Source organism: Salvia splendens, chromosome 1, assembly GCF_004379255.2.
Source record: "Salvia splendens isolate huo1 chromosome 1, SspV2, whole genome shotgun sequence".
NCBI lineage: Eukaryota > Viridiplantae > Streptophyta > Magnoliopsida > Lamiales > Lamiaceae > Salvia > Salvia splendens.
Genome location: NC_056032.1, coordinates 40,475,589 through 40,495,780, shown reverse-complemented (window position 1 = coordinate 40,495,780; position 20,192 = coordinate 40,475,589).

The window sequence follows — 20,192 nt, the reverse complement described above, 5'->3', positions numbered from 1 at the left end:
TCGTATTGGGCAGTGAGGCAATTGAACATGGATTTCACCAAGGCCCGCAAGGAGAGGATGCTTCACCTCAACTTACTTGATGAGTTTAGGAATGAAGCATATGCTAATTCCTCCATATACAAGGCGAGGATGAAAGCTCACCATGACAAGATGATTGAGAGGCATGAATTCCACCCGGGAGATGTCGTGTTGCTATTCAACCACAAGTTGAGGTTTTTCCCGGGCAAGCTGAAATCTAAGTGGTCCGGACCCTTCACTATCAAGGAAGTTATGAGCAATGGCACAATGGAGCTCATTGGACCCGATGGAAGCACTTTCAAGGCTAATGGTCAAAATCTAAAGAGGTTCTACACTAAGGAGCAACAAGACGAGGTCTTTGTTGTTGCCTTGATCGAGTAGATGGAGCTTGCAGAGCATCGAGCATAAGACGGTAAAAAGTTTTGCTATAGGGGAGACTACCCCTCGTAGGTACATTTATTGCTTTTGTGTGCTTGTGTGTGTTTTGGTTTTTATTTTGGTGTGTTTTGAGTGTTTACTTTGATTTAGTGCTTGTTTTTATTTCCCTAAATTTGTTTGAGTTGGGTATATTGGTTTCTGAGTTTGGTGTAGAGAAAACACAAAAAAAATCGCGGAAAGAGAAACGCCCAGGGTGCAGCTCAAAAATGCCCGGGCCAGGCGTTTTTCACCCTCAAATCGTCCGGCTCCAGAACAAACGCCCGGTGAACGAGCAAAACGCCCAGGTACAGCGCACGAGCGGGCTTTTTTCACGGATATAAAAATCGCGCCCAGGTCAGTTTCTAACCCTAATTCTTCTCCCTTCCTCGCGATTTCTCCGCCTCAAACCCCTTTCCCTCTTAAATTTCTTCCACAAATTTCACTCTAGCACACACCCTACTCAATTTATCCTTCCAATTCAAGTTTTGGACCAAACAATTGGTGGATTTGCTCAAGCACAAGCAAAACTTGGAAATTTCAAAATTGTCACATCCTAAGCTACAAAGGTATGACTTTTCCTCTTCTTTCCTTGATTTCACTTAGTCTATGATGGGTATTGATGAATTGTTTCTTGGGCTAGCTTAATTTTTGAATTTGTGAGGAATTTAGTGATAAATTGCTAGTCCAAAGATGACTTGAGTTTGAATGGTTGCTTTGAGCTTGAAATTGGTTGAATTGTCACATGGGTTTGTGGTTTATGTCTTGGAATCTAGAATGCTTTGTGTTGTGATGAATTTTGGTAGTGAATTGCTAGTATGAATAATCAATGTTGGTGAATGTTTGTGTCTTGAGCATGATTTTGGTTGTTTCACATGGACTAAAATGATAAAGGGATCGAGTCTATCTCCCAGTTATGAATGTTTGTGCAATTGTTGAGGATGATGTGTAATGGGGGTGAAAGCTTGCTTTGTTTGTGGTATTGTGATGTTAGGACTGGAGTCTATCGTCCTAAGCTCTTTTGTCTGCACACTTTACATGATTTGTTTTGATTGAGACATATATGAATCGAGTCTATCTTCCTATTGTTAGTGCAATATGTGCAAGACTTTTGGTTTGAATAAAGTTTGGGGGAGTTGGGTATCTTGTGAATATCTGTTTGGTTTATTGCAGAACGAATCTAATATTTCCAATTTCTAGGTACCACTTGCACATCTTGGTTCCCAGTACCAGCGGTGTCACTCTCACCTCCACACAGAAAAAGAAATGGATCATTCTTGCCAAACTACCTTACCAAGTGGCTAGACTCTCGTGCCCGTTTACACTTCGTCAGCTCGGGATCAAGCAATCCATTCTAGAGTTGTGTGAAGTAGGGCAACTTTCGGGTTTGTTGTTTGCACATGGCCATCCTTCATATCATCGGCTCACCCTCGAATTCTTATCTACATTGACGGTGAACAAGACTAGGCAGGTGATCGTCTCTATCACCTTTCAGCTGAAGAATACCACATATGATATGCCGATAGAACAGTTTAATGAAATATTTGGGTTCACGGGGGTGGTGACCAAAATGCCATTTGAGTTCAGCCACGGTACAGACAATTTTTGGCAGGACATTACTACCGAAAAGTAGTTTTCTGCCAACAGGGCAAAGGGTTCTTCCATCAGGAATCCTGTCTTGCGCATCCTTCAGAAGGCATGCGTTTGCTACCCCTTCGCCCGTGTAGAGCATGGAAGCATTACTAGAGAAGAGCTCTTCCTGTTGTGGTAGATTTTGTACAAATAGCCACTCTTCATGATCAAGCATCTAGAGCGGGCTACGAAGAAGAAGAAATGGACGTTGTGTGTTGGTGCAGTGGTATCTGCCATAGCCCTCCATCTCGGGGTGCAAGTGGAAGGCCTGGTAGCCGACATTGGTGAGCTTAGCACGTCGCCAACCCCGTTGTTGGACATCACATTCTTGAAGAGAACCGTTGTGATCGCCTTAGATAGGCATGGCCAAATATACTTGAAGCAAAAGGCCGGAGATCACTTTCCCCTCCCCGACCCCGACAATACTTATGTCGGCGGGCTGGAGCAAAGGGCGAATTGGTTGATGAACAGTTCGGCCCACCGCCAAATCACATCGAGGAACCCGGGGAATGTCAATGTGCTCCCGAGCTCAAGTGACGAAGGAGAATACGGAGATGAGGAAGAAGAAGAGGAGAATGAAGAAGCACCGACCCAACAAGGAGGAGATGGGGCAGGGACAAGCACCTCAAGACGGAGGAACCGCGGGGACAAACTGGAGGAGGATATCGACGCGATCAACAATCGGCTGGACAATGTGGAGTTGAATATGCTGCAGCTGCGGGAGAACAATGACGCTCAATGGGCTAAGTGGCACCAACAGAGCAGTGATCAGTGGGCGAGCATCAATGCACTATTTGGGAATTTCTATGCCCAGTACGATGAAAGATGGGCCACTTTTGTGCAACATCGGAAGGATTTCATGGCAGATGGCGACCACCTCATCACCCGCCGAATCAGTAGAGGTCTGCCCCAATTCCACATTCTTTCAAACTTATTCTTGTCTTGGCTTGGAATAAGTTTGGGGCATGTCTAGTGGAATTGGGTCTCTTTCTCCTCTCCTCTCCCTATTTGGTGACTCCCCGTGATGTAATTCGTGGTGATTTGAGTGATCTTGGCATGTACCCTAATTTGATATGATGACATTTTATGTGGGTGATAGTAGGATAGTTTATTTTATTTTATTTAATCTTTTTGGCGTTTCACTTTTGTGTGATTTTGTTGGTCGAGTATTCCTTGGGTGAAATTGAAATGGGAAATGGGTGATTTGGCAAGATGAACTAAGCATGTTTGTTGGATGAGTTGCCTATGATGATTGTGGTTAAAAATATTTGCGGAAACTTGTTGATTTAGCTAAGTGACTTGTGTTTCCTATTTGTGATTTGTCTAAAGTGAATTGCTCGTTGCCTTGTCTATAGCCAAAAAAATACCTTGTGAGGATTGAGACCATCTCCTTTTCTAAAAAATATATATGTGTGATTTTTCATCAACTATGTCATATGTTTCTAGAACTTGCTCGCGGTCTGTTTGAATCTGCAAAGTGGTTATAGTGATACGAGAGGACGTTTGGCCATCCCTTCGAGCCTTATCTTAACCTTGAACCAAATTGCGAATCATAATCCTTTGCTAGCCAATTTTGAGGATTGGGAAGTTGAGAAGAGCTTAGGCAAAGTCTAAGTCTACTGAGATTTGTAATACACATGGGCAGAGTAGTTGTAGTTTCATTTTGGGATTATAAGTCACTTCGGCCAAATATTCCTCACCTAACCAAAATTCTTTTCATTACAACCTTTAGAAAAGACCTTTCGGATCTTAGATCTATAGTCACAACATAGCAGATGAGAGTCTAGACTTCGAGCAAGCCTATGGTAAACTATATATTGTTGATTGACTTGAGAGTTACATACTTTACCCATACACTTTGAGTGTGAGAGAATGTTAAAATAGATTACAGTATATATATCCCGTGAGGGGAATTGACAAGGTGGAATACGTGCTAGTAGCTTGAAGCAATGTTCGATATGGTTCTACTTGTTTGCGAAGCTATTGATACATGATGTCTTATTTTCTTTTACTGAGGCAATGGTGAAAATCTAACATACTTGCAAGAGTTTATTTTCTTTGTTTTCTTCTTGTTTGAGGACAAACAAGTGCTTAAGTTTGGAGTTTAGCAAGTGTTTTGGATGTTTAAAAGTGCATATTTCAGTGTTTTGTAGCACACTACTTGAATTTTCATCTGCTATCCGCTATTTTAGTGTTTTGAAGAGTTTGTCGAGTTTTTGTAGTCACAACAGGTGGAAATGGAAGAAACAACACCCAAAGACCTCAGGTAGGGCGTTTTACTGCAGCGGACCCGGCATTTTACTACCGTAGACCTGGCATTTTCACCCACAGGCCGGGCGTATCCACTGGACCCAGGCATTTTTCTCTGAAAATCGCCTGGATCAGGCTTTTTCACCATTATCGAGACCTGAGCCAAACGCCCGGGTGTTTTGTCACTTAAAATCGCCCGATCGGGCGATTTGCTTGTACGCTGTAATTGCTGTATTTTTCACCCCGGGTACAAATACGACCTAGGGTTCGACTTCAGTACACATTCCACACGCCCCAGAAGTAGTTTTGACGCTTTGAGAGTAGATTGAAGAGACAGAGAGTCAGAATCATCAACAGGATTGAAGACTAAGACGATTTGCCATTCAATCCACCCTTGGGAGTATTTTCATTAGTTTTCCTATGTCCAATTCATCTTCTATGGATTCTTCTTGTGAATTTGAGTTGAATATGAGTAGCTAAATCTTTTATAGAGTTTTGGTGAAAACTACAATGAACGCTTTTGATTAATTCAGGGACTTTTGATTACCTATGCTCTTGTGATTTCTTTGTTTCATTCTTGTGCTTTTTTCAATTCAATTGCTTAGCTACCAATTGGGTTTGTTGACCTAGTTTTGAGTAATCGAGAGATACCTAATTAGGATTGATAAAAGAATGAACAACACCTAGATAATTTGCATTCGAGAGAAGGGATTCTAGAGTGATGGCTTGAGCCTTTTGTTTTAAGGAGTTAATCGTGAAGTATTAGAAGGAGACTTCAATATTAATGGTTAATCAACAGGTTGAGTGCACTCGAGAGGGGGCTTAGCCTAGACTAGCTGCTTTCCTAGTAATCCTAGAGACTTCAATTGGGTAATCGAAGTTGTTGAATTGTTTCGCATTGTGTTCGTTGTAGTTGGATCCAAGGCTCTACCTTGTTCTCTTATTTGAAACTTATCATTTGTTGCGTGCCTTTAATTCGTTTATGCTTAATAGTTTTCTAAAATCAAACCAACCTCTCTGGATTCTCTAGATAGTAGTTAAAGTCGGTTCATGGTACTTGAGTTTGCACAATTTGTCTCTGTGGAATACGATACTCTTACTTGTTTTATGCTACACTAGCCCCGTACACTTGCGGGTAATTCTCGTGTTAAAAATAATTCGAGTCAATATGGGAGATGTAGTCATCTTGGAGTGTCAATGGGTGGGGTGTCGAGGATTCATGAGTGCCAATTGTCACCGGAAACTTGGGGACATCCGACTTGTTGGCATACCATTGCCGCCATTGGTCGTCGTCGCTGGACATAGTGCAAGAATTAAAAGTGAAAATTAAGGGTAAGAGAGATCTTTTAAGTGCGAAAAAAAATTATGGGCTGAATGTAGTATTTGTAGATGATAGCAGAAGAATTTTGGAAATAAATAATATTAGTAAAAAGATAAAAATGTGGATAGAACAGACATAGTATGTATGTATATAAGTATGATACGTATGTTAAATGCATTTGATTTTGCATATTAAGAAATGAATTAAACACAATTGTCTTTTCATGGGCCTTAGTCTACTGAAGTTGTAATGAACAATCACATGGTATTGATTGTAATCTGTCCATTGTTTGTAGACCTAATTGTCTTTTAATTATTGCTAAATGCTAATAGGCATCTACCACTTTCGTAAGCATTTTTGTTTTTGTCCCATTAGCCTTTTGCTACACATTCGCACAGTGTGTGTTCAGTTTAGAAAAACAGATAGAGAGAGGGTTGAGGAGATATATCACATTAATATGTGAGGAACAGGGATATGAGGAATATTAAATATGAAAAAGAAAGCTAATTTTCGATCAAGACATATTGTCTCTTGGACAATAATCACATAAACAAGTTGTTTTCTGAGATGTTGACATTTGCAAAGAAAATTAAATGATACATTTTCGTAAGTAATAAGAAAATGGGACTATAAAATCTTTATCTTTTCTAAAGGTGGTATAATTCTAAATATATGCTCCAATAGATTCAAATATGAGATGTTTGGCTTTAGAAATTAAATAAGCACAATATTATACACCATACTTGATCTTATGCAAATGCCCAAAATATAAGTAGTGCCTTTTATTCGATCCAAAGCCCACTTGAGGCTTGAGAAGTTATTTTTGGATGAATGATGGTACATATATATTTTGTTATGATGTGGTGTACGTGATGGATAGCCACACAATTTTACAAGCTTTTAGGGTGATGATTGATTGTAACATTTCAACCCCCACAAACTTGCAATTATCACTATGCAACAAATAGAGTGTTATGATTCTGTTTTTGTGTGACGGTAAGAGAAGCAATAACTTTGTCCATTTCCATAACTTCTTTAATAGTCCTTTATAAATTTGAGACCACTCCTAGTCTTCCGCATATATACATAACTCTCTCCACCTTTTCTTTTCAACTTATCCGCACATCTCATTTGGCAGTTTTTTCATAATAAGCTAAATGCTTAAACCATTTCATTTCATCTACAAGTTCAAATAAAATAAGAAAACAAGAAACTAAGCAAGTCACAAACCCTTGCTAGCAATATACTCCATATAAAAATAAAATGACAACCAAAAGAAGCCATAAAGGGTTCTCCAATATCAAACCAAGACCACAAGCAAGGTTCCACACCAGAAACCCCAACACCAACCAAACTTATGCGACAAGTCAATGTATTATTAGTATTCATTATCTCAATGTGTCTCGTCTTGGCTTAATTGAGCTACAACGATATTTTGAGAGCAAAAAAGTGGATGCAATATATTTTAGTACTATAAGCAATAGTTGATGACTTACATGGATAGTTCTCTCAAATATTAGGACGTACATTTTTCATGAAAAGGATATAATTTGAGGTTTAATAGTAGTATTACATTAATCATATAAATTTTAGCTGTATTTTGTTCTTGAAAAAAGTAGTTCACGCCGAGAAGTTATATGAAGAGACTTGGCTAAGAAAGTGTACTGCAATTGATATTTCTCAATCTAATAGGTCCAGAGGATTCGCTAGATCACAGGGTTTAGGAGATCATGAATCTATCAGAAATGGTAGTTGGACACACTTTTCCTGCTTCAAAACCTCAACCCACTATACTATTGGCTAGTATAGGGAAGTAAAGGATCGATCCGACGAGGACAGACGTGCTACGAAACTGCATTCGAGATGTTTTGGAAAGGGTTGGCTGCTGCCACGCAACAAGTGGGTCGAGTATTTAAACTACTGGACTTGGGAAATAAAAACTAGACTACTCTATCTACTGGGTCCAGGAAACGAACACGTACGGCGCATGCAGGACTCGGAATGAAAAAAATTAACTTGAGAAACAAAATCGAACAAACTGGAGACTAAACTGACTTTCCTAAAGTAGCCAAACAAACTAGCACAGAAAGTGGGGACCAAATTTCCCTAAGTGACTAGGTTCTGGAAAAGTTGTAGAAAGTACAAAAGACAAGCAGAAAGCACAAACATGAGCAGACATGATCCTAACTACCAACAAACTTCATCTTCTTCAGGATTTCAACGGGAAAATAGAATAAATCAGAGTAATAAACACCATGAAAACATAGCAAGTTCCAGATCTGAATTTAAACAAGAAATTAAAGACTAAACTCAACAGATCTAAACTACTGGGCCTAGCAGATACGAGAACAAACAGTAAACAGCCATAACCATGCAGAATTTAAACAACAAACTCCAGATCCACTACAATTCACAAAATCCCAACGTCTCCACAATCAGATCCACAACCTCCAACAATAATCCAACAGATCTCAACTCCAAACATCCAACAAACAGCAAAAATGAGATACAAAAACAACAAACAAACATCAACTCAGCAAGATCCAGCAAAAACCAACGAAACCTCCATAATATTTAGAACTAAGTTTGATTCCAGCAGATCCAAGTCAGAAACAGAAACTACTAAGCTAAAAACAGCAAGTACTTAAAAACAAAAAGTAATCTAAAGCAGGAAATGAAATATTGTTTTTCGCCCACGTAGGACAGTGTTACACAGCAGCAAAACGAACTAGAACCACCACGGTAGCCGGAAATCACCCTATATCCAAGTGCGTAGTAAACTGAAGTGTATTTTTGAAGTGAATGTGTAGAAATGGATGAGAGATGGATGATGGTTGAAGAGAAAGATGATGTCTCCTTCTTCAATGTTGAGGTCTTTATATAGGTGAGGCTCTGATCCCTAGGGTATCCTCTCCGTGAATTGACGCTTGTACCCCTTAGTAGGATCTTTTAAAGCCTGCTCTTGCTCCATTTTGCTTTTGTCGCCATCTTCTTGATTCTCCTAGGTCCAAGCGACGACTTCTGGTTTTCCACTTCAAATTCAACACTTTTGCATCTGCCAGGTCAATCAACACAAACTCCTGGGTCCGGCAGATTTCTTACGCACCTGAACTTAGAAACATACATTAGATTCCAAAAAGACGGAATTTTAACCCAAAACCAATGCATGAGGCGAGCCTTATCATTATACTACCTAAATTCAAATGAAGATGATCCATTTCTTGATAACACGAGATTTTGTAGTGTTGTTTTATATAGTACTCCCTACGTCCCTGAAAATTTGTCACTTATTTTTATTTTTATCCGTCCCTAATAATTTGTCACATTTCCCTTTTACCATATTTGGTAGTGGATCGATCACATATTCCACTAACTCATTACCCCTCACATTTTATTATAAAACTAATATATAAAAATAGGACTCACATGTCACTAACATTTTCAACTCACTTTCTATTACATTTCTTAAAATTCGTGTCGGGTCAAATGATGACAAATTATAAGGTACGTAGGGAATAGTATTATATTATGGAGAGAATAAAATAGATACTTAGTAGTGGAGTAGTATTTTATTTTTTTAATAAATGAGTCATTTTTGTTGGGATGGACAAAAAAAATAGGTCTTCTTCGTTGGTATAGAATCTATAGATAATATACTGTAAGGATCAGACTACTTTGGATTCACTATTTACCGAGACCTCTTTGGTCCTGTACAAGATAGCACAGTCAAACTATCAACCAAGCGACTGATATTACAAAAAAATACAAGCTATTACAATAGTAACTAGCTAAAATCTCGAACACAGCACTCCTGGACCAAAAGCTCCAAGAACCACCGAGAACCTTGCACACTAGAAACCCTAGTTATTAGCAAAATACAAGATCCTCTCGGATCTAAACAAATAATGCAGGGAAAAAGAGAGAAATCAAAGGAATCGCATACATCTTGTAGCTATGGTACAGCCACCCGCTAATAATACATATCTATTCACCAAAACCACGATCCAAGGGAGCAACGTTGAATCCAACCGTGAAAACACTTCACAAACCACAGATTCCAACCCCAAACCACTCCACTACACTTGATCTATTCACTCTCAGAACCTCACTTCTCAAGAAACCTCTCAACAAGAAACCTCTCAACAAGAAACCCTAACTTCTCTGGAACCCAAGCAACCGAAGCAGTTGCTTATCTCCCACTCACACACACGTTTAATCACTCAAACACTCGTAATAAACCATCGTGTAACACTCAGAGAATCATCAGAGAAGAAGAAACACCAGGGAAACTAAATCGCCAGAAAGCAGAGAGAGAGAAGTGAGAGACAGAAGATTGAGGCGGTGGAGTGGAGTGAGGGGTGTATATCATCCAAGTAAACGGGCTACGGCAAAGCATAAGCCCAAACAATCTGGGCCAGAATTAATCCTAGGCCAAAATAATAGTCCACCAACATAACAACCCATTTAATCAACATACTCTACCTTGGAAATTATTTTGGGAAACCAATTGCACTATTAGCTAAGGTTTTAATTCATCATTGCCTACAAGGCAGTCCCACAGCACCAAAGAACCAAGTTCACTTGCTTAGGGAAACCATCAGGTTTGCCTACTAGGCTCCAGAGGGGCTGACACCCATTAGCCTATAGGACTTAGTGCCTCCAGCCACCACACACCCTTACCACAGTAGTCAGGTGGCTGAGGTCTTTTTATACCCCGGGACATGCAGCTATCCTAGGTCAAAATGCAAATACTTAATGCAGAAAAGAAGTTTTTCAAGTGGTAAGCATTTAGTCCCCATGTCAGCTGGGTTTTTATCAGTGTGCACTTTCAAAAGAGAAACCTCATTCTTTTCTACAATGTCCCTGATGTAATGGAATCTCACATCAATGTGCTTAGTTCTATCATGGAAAACTGGATTTTTACATAATTGAATGGCAGACCGTGAATTTGAAAACACAACAGGAGGAGTTTTCACAAAATTGAGTTCAGAAAGTACTCCCTTTAACCATACAGCTTCTTTCATTGCCTCAGTAATTGCAATGTACTCAGATTCAGTAGTGGACAGAGCCACAATATGCTGCAGCTGTGATTTCCAACTTATGCAAGATCTGCATACAGTAAAGACATAGGAAGTGGTGGACTTCCTCTTATCTCTATCATTAGCATAATTAGAATCAACATAACCAGTCAATTTAACACCATCTTCATATCTAGAATAGCACAATCCATACTTAGAAGTATTTTTCAGATATCTCAGCAACCATTTCAAGGCTTCCCAATGAACAGGACCAGGATTAGACATGTATCTACTCAAGCAAGACACAACATAAGTGATAAGTCGTATTCTAGGCCTCGGTTACTGGTCAGTATGACAGGTTAAAATGATTATATTTGCAAAGCGGTTGCTCAAAGTGTGCAGGATAAGTGTTCTGGCCAGTAGGGAAGTTCCGGAGTGTTCGGGTAGAAAAAGCGCTAGCATGGTCTCATACTGATCCGTATACGTGCTAAAACGGCTTGAGATGAAGAAGACGGATAGCTGGGACGGATTACCCACAATTAAGGGCAAAGAAGTCAAATTGCAGCGAGGATTTACCCTAAAAATCAAGGGTAGCCTCCCTATAAAAGGTAGCCAAGTTGGAGAGAGAAGGAGCATCCGGGAGGAATTCACCATCATCCTTAGGTAGAGAGTTCTCTCGGTAATTTCAGTCTTTCAGCCGTGTCCACTTCTTGCCTCGCCGAGCCATGATCACCTGACGTTCAGAATGTTCCCGAGTTCCAGCCATCGTCCGTTCCAGTTAGCTAGATCGTAGTTCCAGTCAGAGATTTTATCGCCCGGAGTGGCAAACAATCTTTAAATTGCTTTCGTAGTTTAATTAGTTCTCCGTCTTTACGTTGGATTTCTGTTACATTTTGGGATTTTGTTGTTTTGAAATGCTTGCTTGGATATCCGAACGTGTTAATGCTATGAAGTTGATTTCCGTTTCGTTCATTGTAGTGTTCTTTTCTTTCCTTGTCTAGTTAGCTTAGATCTAAGATTTCTCGGTGTTTTAAGTGCTAAATCTCTAAATTCTGTTACGTAACAAATTTCTTTAGGATAGGTAAACATGTACTATTTGATCTGGAAGTAGATCGTTGCATGCAAGGCTTCGTTTTATTTTCTGAATCGATCTTTCATGTTGACCAGCATGCAGAAGTCCAGTTTCAGTGTTTGATTTCAGATTTGATTTCTTAGTTTTAGATCTGTGTTCGCGAGTTGTTAATCTGCGTTTGCCGGGTTGGATCTGGAATTGTTATCTGAGTTTAAGTTGTGTTGTTGGAGAAGACGATGTCCACATCCAGATTGGGGACCACCTTACTTTTATTTACTTTTGCTTTCTTTTGTCCTTCACCTCTGGTTGTACCTGCAGATCTGTCAGCCTAGTCACCACTACCTCCACTACACTCTGAATATTCTGTTTAGCCAAAAATAGAAATACCGTCCTTTCCAAACAATTTCTGTTACACCATGTCCCCTCATTTCCACGTACACAGTTGCATTCCATGATCTGCTCCCCCATCCTAGTCAGTAGGACGTCACCCTTTAATTACTCGCCTAGGTAGAAACTCAACCCGAGCGTGGTAGCTAACCAACCCTCCAAAACATCACCGCAGTAGTTTAAAACGCACCATCTCTGTGGGATTCGACCCTTACCTCCACTATACTGATCAGTAGAAGTGGGTTGAGGAATCTTTGAAGACGAGGTCTAGGCTTAGTTAGGATCTTTATCCTGCCAGTAGGATATATCCTCACTTGAACGACACCTACGCACCTCGTAGACCTCTTCAATAAGCAATATCAGGCCTAGTGCTAACCATCAAATACATCACAGATCCAATAGCATTAGCATAGAGAACCTTCTTTGGCTTTGAACAAAGACATGGAACCCTTACAGATTTTCATGCACCCTTCCCCCCATTTTCCACCCATGCCAGAGTTTTCTAAAGCAGTGCATGACATCAAATTATAGCACAATTCAGGCACATATCTAACATCCTTTAAATTCAACACATAGCCATTCTCAAATTTCAAACAAACAGTGTCAATACCAAGTACTTCACACTTCTTGCCATCAGCCATTGGCACATAAGTATTGGTTATAGGCGTTATCTCAGTGAACACTTCCTTGAATGGACTAACATGATATGTACAACCAGAATCACTCAGCCAATCATTTGATGAGAAGGGACACATAGGGGAAGCATTTATGTACATCAAATCATGCAACATAAACACAGAATCATTTTCAGCATCAAACTTTGCAATATTTGCAACACTTTTAATCTGAGGGTTTCCATTGTTATTAGGAGGTTTATACTTTTTAGGCTTACTACAGTCCTTTTTAAAGTGCCCATGCTCTCCACAATTATAGCATTTCTTGATAAATCTGGGGTGCCTACTGTTGGACCTAGATCTGAATTTTTCTTGGAATTTAATCCTCCATTAGATTCATTACCCCCTCTTGATTTAGACCTTCCCCTAACATTTAAAATCTTATTAGGAGCAGATTTGTCAGAAGCCATTTCCCTTAATTCAAGTTCCTTAGATTTAAGAGAGTTATTTATCAAATCAAGAGGAGCAGTATCTCTACCATATTTAATAGCAATTTTCACATCACTGTAAGAATCAGGTATGACATTCATCAAAGCAATACTAGTATATTCATCAATAGTTTTATCACCTGATCTCTTAATGTCTTGCACAAGCTTTTGAAATCTATCCACATTGTCATCAATATCTTTTGACAAATCAAGCTTAAATTTGAAAAGTTTTTCAAGCAGATACATCCTTGAAGACATAGAAGTTTCAGTATACAAAGTATCAAGGTGTTTCCACATTTCAGAAGCAGATTCAATGTGATTAACTTTCCTAATCACAAAGTCAGATAAATTGAGAATAATAGTAGCTTTAGCCAATTCATTCATTTCATCCAGTTTATCTTGTGGAGTATCATCAGGCACAGTACCATCAACAGATTTAAAAACCTTTTGTTGAATAAAAATACATTTCAGCTTCTGTTTCCAAATGACAAAATCATTTTTGTCATTAAATAGGAGCAGGCTAACAGGTTGGGCCATTTTAAAAACCAAAAAATTTTCAAAAAACACAGAGAGCAAGAAAACACACACAAACTCACAACCTTGCAATCAGCCAACACAGAGACAATCACACAGACAACAGAACACAAAATCACACAGGTTTCACCCAAATTTTCACACAAATAGACCTCAAACCGCTGACTGTCACGAGCAAGGCTGCGGTTGCATCGACTACTGATCAGGAGAACAAGCTGGAGCAGAAAATGGACTTGAAGATGGATGAACTGAAGAAGTCACTTTTGAGTGCCATCGAGAAGAGCACTCCACCACCTCTCCCAACTGGGAACTACAAGGGTGCAGAGCAGGGGAATCAAGGGGCCCAATACGAGCATCCGAATGACTTGATCAGTACGGAGCAAGCTAATGCTGCTGGGTATTTTAACCAGAATGGGAATTGGATCCAGGGGAGACAACGGGACGCACCATGGAGGGACCACCCGAATTTTCGATGGGGAGAAGGGAACCAAAACCAGAACCAAGGTCAAGGCCAGAACCAATATAACCCTTACCCGAACCAAAACCCTAACCGTGGACCAGCAAACCCAGACTTCCAGCCCAACTGGTCAGGAAGAAACCAACAAGCCCAAAACTGTAACCCACAAAGCTCAAACTCGAACCCTGTTTACGTGCCACCCCATCAGAGAAATTTCCAAAACTACCAAAATCAACCAAACCAAGCATCCCAACACCATCACAACCAGAATCAATTCCAAGCCCAGCACCAGAATCAATATCCTCAAGATCAGTACACTCCTCCTGCCCAATATAACCAATACCCGCCTAATCCAGGACAGCAAACCTCCCAGAACTATCAACACCAAGGGCCGGGTCATTTCCAAAACTCGAACAGGCCGAGGAGATCCGTTGAGGACATGATGAGTGAAATGCTAGCATCACAACAGAACATCAAAGGAGAATTGCAAGCCCATAATGAGGTCGTGCAGGGGATGCAAAATGCCCAGAAAGAACATAAGGCGAACATGGATATGATGAATAGGCAGTTAGCTCAACTGGCCAGTTCGATGGGTGATTTGAAGGGAAATGCAGGAAAACTCCCATCTACAGTCCAAATGCCCGAGAAGGCAAATGTGAGTAAGGTCACGTTGAGGTCAGGAACTACTTATGATGCACCTCAACCGAAACAGCCGAGTGAAGGATCGAATGGAGCGAAGATAGGAGGCGAGACAATTTCAGCTGAGGAAATAGGGAATTTCATGCCTCGAACGCAGGATCCATTCTTCCTGGATGATACACCAAGTATAAGAGGTGAACCCGATGCCTTACTGACCAGGAAGGAACCTCCTCAAGAGAAAAATCCCAGAATGGAGGCTCGGACCCAAGAGCTACCAAAGAAAGTTGCTGAGGAACCCGTAGAAGAGAAAAAAGGGGAGAAACCATTCCCATTCCGATTTGTTACAAAGAGGAAGAAAGAGAACCCGGTCGACTACTTGTCGATTTTTGGAAGGTTGGACGTCACCATACCATTCCTCCAAGCCGTGAAACTACCCCCGTTCGGAAAATTCATTAAGGATTTCATAGCCGGGAAAGCTCAAAAAGATGGACAAATCATGGTGGAAGGGATCGCATCCGTAATTGTGCAAGAGAAACTGCCGCCCAAAAGGGCCGATCCAGGTATGTTCACTTTACCCATAACTATAGGGGATGTGAAGGTTGAACATGCGATGTGTGATCTTGGAGCTTCCATTAATGTCATGCCATTATCAATCTATAACCGACTGAAAGGAGTGAGGCTGTCAAACACTAGGGTGTTGATCCAGCTGGCTGATAGGTCGTGCATAAGCCCTGAGGGAGTTTTAGAGAACGTGTTGGTTAGAGTACAGGAGTTCACATACCCTGCTGATTTTTATGTGATCAAAATGAGTGAGCATGAAGCGAGAGAGTCTAGTGGAGTCTTGTTAGGGAGACCTTTTTTGAGAACGGCTAAGACAATAGTGGATATGGCCGAGGGGACTATTTGCATTGATTTTAATGGTGAGAAGTTTACTTTTGATATAAATGATGCCATGAAGAAACCCATTGATTCTGAAAATCTATGCTTTGTTGATGTGATTGACCCTCTAGTCCAAGATTTTCTTGAGACCGAACTATTACAGGAAAAACTCCAGGCTTTAGATGCTTGTGATCAGGCCGACGAAGAAGCTGCTGCGTGGTGTGAGTTGATCAGTAGCCAGGGGTTGACCGACGAAGAAATAGAAGGAGCGATCAAGGAATTCTGTCAAAAGTCGGCGTTCATTGGAGCCGCAGGGGCCAAGCTTCCAGTCAGTACGGAAGAACCTTCAGGGGAAGACTTAAAGAAAGACGGGGAGGCCCAGAAAAACCCTCTACCCGAAGACACACTTCCACCCCAAGTCGAGCTAAAAAAGTTACCATCGAACTTGAAGTATGCCTACCTCGGGGAGGAGAACTCATATCCCGTAATCATCAACAGCAGTCTCACAAAAGAACAAGAAGCGCGGCTACTGACTGTGTTGAATAGGAATAAGAAGGCAATCGGATGGAGCCTTACAGATCTAGTAGGGATAAGCCCCGACGTTTGCATGCACCACATCAGGCTAGAAGAGGGAGCGAAGGCTCATCGAGATGCTCAAAGGAAGGTAAACCCTAACATGCGAGAGGAAATTTTAAAGGAAATCTTGAAGTTGTTGTCGCTAGGGATTATCTATTCAGTGCCGGACAGTGAGTGGGTCAGCCCGATCCACATGGTTCCAAAGAAATCCGGGATCCAAGTTGTCAAGAATGAGAGGAACGAGCTGATTCCAACAAGGCTGGTCACGGGTTGGCGAATGTGCATCGACTACCGGAAGCTGAACAACGCAACAAGGAAGGACCATTTTCCTTTGCCTTTCATCGACCAGATATTAGAGAGATTAGCTGGAAAAAAATTTTTCTGCTTCCTAGATGGGTACAGCGGGTACTTCCAAATTCACGTGGATCCTGAGGACCAGGACAAAACCACTTTTACTTGCCCGTTTGGAACCTATGCATACCGTCGCATGCCCTTCGGTTTATGCAACGCTCCAGGTACGTTTCAACGATGCATGATGAGCATATTTTCCGATCTGATTGAGGAGTGCATAGAAATATTTATGGATGACTTCACGGTTTACGGAGACTCGTTCGACTCTTGCCTTCATCATTTGGACATAGTTTTGGAAAGGTGTCAAGCAAAGAGTCTGGTTTTGAACTTCGAGAAGTGCCATTTTATGGTCACCGAAGGGATAGTCCTAGGACACGTAGTCTCAGAAAGAGGTATCCAGGTGGATCGAGCCAAGGTGGATGTCATATCCAAATTACCATTCCCTACTGATCAGAAGGGAATAAGGGGTTTCCTGGGACATGCTGGATTTTATCGAAGATTTATAAAGGATTTCTCCAAAATCGCCCAACCCCTTACCAGACTACTTCAAAATGATGTGGAGTTCGTTTTTGATGAGCAATGCAAGGCAGCTTTCGATCTTCTCAAAGAAAAATTAGTATCCGCACCTATCATACGAGCTCCTGATTGGAACCATCCTTTCGAAGTAATGTGCGACGCCAGCGACTTTGCGGTAGGGGCCGTGCTGGGTCAGAAGATCGATGGGAGGAGGCACGTAATTTTTTATGCGTCCAAGACTCTAAATCAAGCCCAGCGGAATTACGATACCACCGAAAAGGAGATGCTGGCAGTGGTGTTTTCTTTCGAGAAGTTCCGGCCATATTTGCTGGGATCTAAGGTCGTAGTATACACTGACCATGCAGCCCTTAAGTATCTAGTTACCAAGAGAGAATCAAAACCACGCTTGATCCGATGGGTGCTCTTGTTGCAAGAATTTGATTGGGAGGTGGAAGATAAGAGAGGAGTCGAAAACAAGGTGGCAGACCATTTGAGCAGAATAGTGCAAGAAGGAAACAGCGAGGAGGTGCACGACCAGTTTCCAGAGGAACACTTATGTGAGGTGATTTTTGCACCCAGAAAAATTGATTGGGAAGAAGTGTACAAACTTACTGGTCAGAATGATGCAGCAAAAGGAAAAGAGAAGGTAGGGCAGGAGCCATGGTATGCGGACCTGGCCAACTACCTAGTAACTGGAGAACTTCCAGAGGTACCAAGTGTTACCAAAGCCCAACGAATGAAGATCAAGAGTGAGGCAAAATATTATTTTTGGGACGACCCTTACCTATGGAGGGTAGGATCCGATCAAGTGATAAGAAGGTGCATTCCTGACTGGGAACAGCGGGATGTGTTGACCCACTGCCATTCGTTAGCATGTGGAGGGCATTTCGGATCCAAGAAGACGGCAAGGAAGATTCTGGATAGCGGCTTTTACTGGCCAACTCTCAACAAAGATGCATACGAGTTCTGCCGGAGCTGTGAGCGTTGCCAACTGACCGGTGGAATATCTGCCCAAGATGAGATGCCGCAAGTACCGATTATTGTTTGTGAATTATTCGACATATGGGGAATGGATTTCATGGGGCCTTTTCCCTCGTCCTATGGCAATTTGTATATCCTAGTCGCGGTGGATTACGTCTCCAAATGGGTAGAAGCGACGGCCACAAGTACGTGTGAAGCAAAGGAGGTGGCCAAATTCTTAAAGAGTCACATCTTCAGCCGTTTCGGAGTCCCAAGGGCGATCATCTCTGATCAAGGTACACACTTTTGTAATCGTACAATTGAAGCTTTAATGAAAAAGTACGGTGTGCACCATAGACTTTCAAGCCCCTACCACCCGCAAGCTAACGGCCAAGCCGAGATCTCTAATCGAGAGATAAAGAAGATTTTGGAGAAAACTGTAAATCCTTCTCGGAAGGATTGGAGCGTGAGATTAGAGGATGCTCTCTGGGCATATCGAACAGCCTACAAGACCCCCATTGGTATGTCCCCTTACCGAATAGTTTTTGGAAAAATGTGCCACTTACCTGTAGGGATCGAGCACCGAGCATACTGGGCAGTACAGAAAGTGAATATGGATGCTACAGCCTGTGAGGAGGAAAGGAAGCTGCAATTACAGGAGCTTGAAGAACTTAGATTGGAATCTTTCGACTCGGCCATGTGGTACAAGGAGCGAACGAAATTATGGCATGATAGAAATCTGAGAACCAAGGAGCTCCATGTTGGCCAGAAAGTACTACTCTTCCAGTCGAGATTGAAGTTAATGCCCGGGAAACTCAAATCTAAGTGGACAGGACCGTACATCGTAACAGCCCTCCGAGCTAATGGAGCGGTAGAGATTTCAGGGAGTCTTTCTAACTCTGAGCCTTTTGTTGTGAATGGACATAGGTTGAAAATCTTTAGGGATAATAGTGAGGTGGGGGTAGTGGATGAAATTCCACTACTACCACATACTAAGGTCACATACTGATTAGTAAGATAGGAATTTGGAATTCCACGTGGCTAGTTTCATTTTGATAATATTCTGCATATACTGGCCAGGTAGGATTCCAAATTACCTAAGGAGAATGTAAATACTGTATATACGTAATGAATTTTTGCATGCTTGAAAATTTTCTAAAAATCCAAAAATATATTTTCGGGCCTTAAATTTAGGTTGGGGTACACTTTGACCAAGAGACTACCTATTTAGTGTCACTCCAATTTGTATTTAAGTGCCATTTTGAATTATTTTCCGTAATAGGTAAGTATAGAGGGAAATGGTGGATAGGACGTAAATTTGAATTAAGCGTGTGCAGCTTTTGCAGGGTGGCAGTGCTGGAATGGTGTGGAGCAGAGAGAGTACACACGCTAGCCAATCAAGAACCAACACCTGTCGCCCAACCACTTTTCAGATGAAGCGGCATGACCGGTAACCAGTGATAGCCGGTTGAAACCACCTGCAACTGCCATTTCTAATCCGAACTAAACCAACCGACCCTCCCTTTTTCCCTCAAAAACCCTCATTTCCAAAATACCTTTCAAGAAATTCTCCTATATCCCTCTCACAGAACCATCGTTCTCAAACCAAACCCTAATTTCTACCGTCAAATCACAAATTACAGTCATGGGTAAGAAAGCTATCGCGAGGAAAATCAAGCCCCGTCGTGCGAACACCCAAGATACGCAGCCGCTGCGAGAAGATACCCCGGAGGCCCAACCACAGTCGAACCAACCACCCGCACCGACTGCTCAACCGCCGGCCACTATTTCTTTGGATGCCGTAATGGTATTCCTTCGCCAACAAGACCCGACTAGGGACTGGACGGCGGCATTGACCAATTTCGGCCACACGGGGGGCATAGGGACCGCACCCAGTGAAATTCCTCATGCACAGGTCAGACACGCAGAACTACAGTCGGAGGAAGGATCTCCCTCAGCCGTCGCGGCATCGGAACCCTCGGTACCAGATTCGGCAGACCTGGAAGCTATCGCCGCGTTTTACAGCTCCGACTCTGAGGAGCGAAAGAAAAGGTCCAGCCAAGTAA